This window comes from Sorghum bicolor, chromosome 3 (genome assembly GCF_000003195.3).
Source record: "Sorghum bicolor cultivar BTx623 chromosome 3, Sorghum_bicolor_NCBIv3, whole genome shotgun sequence".
NCBI lineage: Eukaryota > Viridiplantae > Streptophyta > Magnoliopsida > Poales > Poaceae > Sorghum > Sorghum bicolor.
Window position 1 is genome coordinate 54,962,848 of NC_012872.2, and position 4,528 is coordinate 54,967,375.

The 4,528-nt window shown below is 43.4% G+C and overlaps 1 pseudogene; it reads left to right on the forward strand.

Annotated features, from left to right (window-relative positions):
* LOC8082232 lies at nucleotides 798-1,459 on the forward strand (annotated as a pseudogene).

Consider the following 4,528-nt stretch of genomic DNA (forward strand, 5'->3'; position numbering starts at 1 on the left):
AGAACAGAACATAGTGGTGGTGAATCCACAAGTTGGATGGGAAGATGAATGGGCGCCATGCCGCGCGTTGGTGGCAAGCAGAAGCAGGTGACTTTTATGTTTCTGGGACTACATGAGCATCAACGTAGTGGGCTTTGAAGCTTACTGAACATAATTATCTAGTGGTCAGCTTCTAATTTTACTGTGGTCCAAGCTGGTGAGAAAATGAGGTTACTAGGAGCTCTCGGGAAGTCATCGGGGTCGGCGAACCCCGATGTGTTTGTGTTCTCCTGCACCTGCATGTACGAGTTAGTTAATCAGCACTCGGCATTGTTCTGGACCTGCTGCTAGTTTGGTCGCGACTCGCGATCACACATATTTTGGCCCTAGAGACCGACTAACTCACAGAGCGACCTTGGTTTCTGCCTGGCTAATTAAGCTAACAAAGTCCCCGCATCCAGATACCGTAGCCCAGCATCACGGCCACCGCTGCTACGGACTTGGCTAGTAAAGCTGTTTTTTTTAGAAAATAGTTTCATGAGTGACTTTCTAGATGAAGCTGAGCTGTTTTGGAGAAAGTGTTTGGCAAAATAGCTTCACCAACTACTTTATGCATAGTTGAGAGAGAGAAATGAAGGAGAAGCTGCAATAAGCTACTTTTTTCCAGCTTCATCCAACTTATGTCTTTGTGAGAGGAGAGGAAAAACAGCTTTACCCATGAAGCTGTTTTGAAAATAAGTGTTTGGCAAAAAAAAAAAACAGCTCACAGGCCCTTGATACTCGAGAGCTCCGCCTCTGCGGCGCCGAGCCCCATCCCCATGCGCGGGACCACCCCGCCGCCGGTGCAGCTCAAGGCGCCGTCGCCTGCGTCCACGACGACGACGACGGCACCACTGAAGAAGGCCATGGACAAGACGCTGGCGAGCGTGGCCAACCTCGCGAAGCTGCTGCCGACGGGGACGGCGCTGGCGTTCCACTCGCTGTCCCCGTCCTTCACCAACCGGGGCGCGTGCCTGGCGTCCAACCGGTACCTCACCGCCGCGCTGCTCTACCTTACCTGATCTGCTTCGTCGCCTGCGTCTTCTTCTCCTTCACAGACAGCTTCGTCGGCGCCGACGGCAAGCTCTACTACGGCCTCGCCACGGCCAAGGGGTTGCTCGTGTTCAACTACACCGGTGATGACAGCGGCGGCAACAGCGGAGGAGGATGCTGAGGGGAGGAGGCAGGTGTTCAAGAACCTCCATATGGTCAGGATACGGTGGGTGGACTACATGCACGGGCTGTTCTGTTCTCAGCCGTGGTATTCCTGACGGTGGCATTCGGCGATGCGGCCGTGCAGAGCTGCTACTTCCCTGATGACGGTAGCAACAAAAACGTCAAGCAGCTGCTCACGGCGGGCTTCCTTTCCAGCATGGTGTTCCTCGTCTTTCCAACGACTCGAAAGGGGTTTGACTACACAGGGCGCTTCACGAATGCTTAGCGATACGTTTGCTGCTAACCTGCTGTGTGTTGAGCACTTGGGCGCTCTCGAAATTTGGAACAAGATTTTGTTTTTTTTTAAAGGAATGATGGTATCATATCCGAGGACCTTAAAAGGCCAAGCGTCTATAGCGTCCTACTCAGATTCCATGATTTAGCAGTGATGTCATCTCCATCCCTGAGCTTGTTCGCTAGTCTGAAAAGTCATAACTGAAAGTAACTATTCGCTGATTTATTATGAGAGCAAAACACTAGTCCGGCTTATCTAGAGATGATGAGCAGTTCATCACTATCGGTGTCGCGTACGATCCAACGGTGATGGAGAGTTCATCACCACTTGTCCAGTGCACTTTCTAACGGCGATGAAGAGCTCATCACCGTCGGTGTAGCGCTTCATTCGGCGAGGATGAGAACCTCATCACCACCGGTTTACTATGTCACCAATAATGGTCTATATTGGGACAAAAGTGATAATGTAGTATTAGAATATTAATATAAATATATCATAATAATGAAATAATGAATAACATCAGTAATTTGATCACATCAAGTCCAAAATCTCCACAATGCATCAAAATATAGATCAAGTTGGAGCCGCAAGTCCATACATGAAATCTAACAAGTTCATACAAGCGAGTAGGCAGCCGGTGTGGCATAGTGGTGATGTTGCTGCGATGTGGGTGAGCATCGGGGGTGTTGGGTGTGGTGATGTTGCTGAGACAAACAATTTGCATGTGTAAAGATGATGTGGTTTTGCTGAAAGCTAAATTTATTGAGCTTGCTCTAAAAGTGTGATCTTTTAAATTAGGATGCACAAGACCCTTGCTAGGAATCTTTGGGCTACAGGTGGTCGGTGCTACATAGTGTGTGAAGTGCCACTGTCGGCGTTTGATGACCAACAACTTGTCACGGGGTTACCTGGGACAGAGTTTGGTGGACTTTGGCATATGCAGAACTCGGTGGTAAACGCAAAGATAACGATTTATATCGGTTCAGACCGCTTGTATAGCATAATACCTTACGTCCAGTTTGGCGTGATGCCTTTGCGTTGGATTGTATGATTGATTGGATTATAAGGGGTGCCATCTGCCACTCTTTATATAGCCCAGAGGGCAGGGCAGTTGTTCTTATCCTGGTCGGTTACAATTGGAGAGTCGTAGTTCTATTATAGAGACTATTTTTCCTAAATGGCCGACTAGGTCAGCCCTTGAATACTTGGAGATCACGCCACCTTGTTCAGTGTCTTCAAGTAGACCTTGAGCCGACCCAGACCTATGGCGGGTAGTCGGTCTAGTGGGGAACCCTTAGGATCCTGGTTCGTTAGCCGCATGCCACGGTTCTACGTTTAAGCCTTTACACGATCGACTCTCTCGCGTACTCCCTACATCCTAAAATAACTATCGCTATGATATTAGTGTCGATGAAACTTTCTTAAGTCTGACTAGGTTTATAGAAAACATTAGCAGTATTTGTATCTCCAAATAAATTTATTATGGAATTAGATTCAACAATCTACCTAATGATATTAATTATGTACTATAAATATTAATATTTTCTTATATATATTTAGTTAAAGTTAAAAATATTTAATTGTCGAGAAGCAAGAATGACACTTATTTTGGAACAAGGGGAGTACGCGATTTCAATTCTATCCACATTTCTTTCTAAGTTGACTAGTTTGAGCGACTATGTTTAATTGAGGTTATAAAACCTTCTTCTCTGTTACTTGTGGATTTGATATTTGAACTTTAAAATGCTCTATAGAGAAACAGTGCCACAATGTCACTATACATTTCAGTCTTAGGCCTTGTTTAGTTCACCCTGAAAACCAAAAAGTTTTCAAGATTCCCCGTCACATCGAATCTTGTGGCACATGCATGAAACATTAAATATAAACAAAAACAAAAACTAATTACACAGTTTAGCTGTAAATCACGAGACGAATCTTTTGATCCTAGTTAGTCCATGATTGGATAATATTTGTCAAAAAAAACGAAAGTGCTACGGTACCGAAAAATTTTCACTTTTCGGAACTAAACAAGGCCTTAGGGTACTCCCAACCAAGAAACTAGATGGTTTCTGTCTTTGTCAATTAAGGTGCCAACTAAGCAAAAAGATGATGTCGCACCGCAATTAAAGAAGAGAGATGAGGAAATGGTTTCTTAGAAAAGAAACCATATTTACGCGAGAATCTAGACATGAAGAGATGTGTTTGGTAGGAATAAAGAAAGAAGACATGTGATTGGATAAAAATTTATTATATAAAATTATCAATTGGAAACATGTAACATAGTTTCTACATGCAGTGTCTATGTAAATTAATAAATATAAAAACTACATGTAATTTCTAGTACCGGACCGTACCTCGAAGGAGAAGTATGCATGTGTCCCTTGCTTGACTTCAATCACCAAGCTTGCTGGGTGCTTCAACCACCAAGCGGTACCCAGGATGAGGCCCAACCTCCCTTAGTTCGTCTTCTCTCGAGACTCTTGCGACTTGTTGAAGGACGTATACAATGTTAAGTAGACTGGAGTGCTTATAAGATGTAATATATGTGACATCTTTATTAAGCACTGTTGGTAACCGTTATAATGTACTCCCTTTGTTCCTAAAAGCTTTAACTTCTAGAGTTGTCCTAATTCAAACTTTTAAAACTTTGACCAAATTTCTAAAAAAAATACTAAGATTTATAGTACTATTAGATTTATCATAGAATATATTTTCATAAGATACTCATTTTATATCTTAGATATTGATGTTTTTTTTCTATAAAGTTAGTCAAACTTAAAAAAAGTTTGATTGACACGGATTCTATGAGTTGAAGCTTTCATGAACAGAGGGAGTAAACTAGAGCCTTAATATTCTCAACACTAGTACCTTGTTAGCTTAGCACACATTAAGCACGTAGAAATTTAAAATCTCATCCGCATGTAACTTGTAAGCACCAACCGCAAAACTGCAAATGACATATATAGCGAGATAAAAAAAACTGATTTCTTACTTAAGCACCTCTATTAGCATCTGTGTTCTACAAGCTCTTTACGCAGCGGCGTCGAGTCGGCCGGCTCC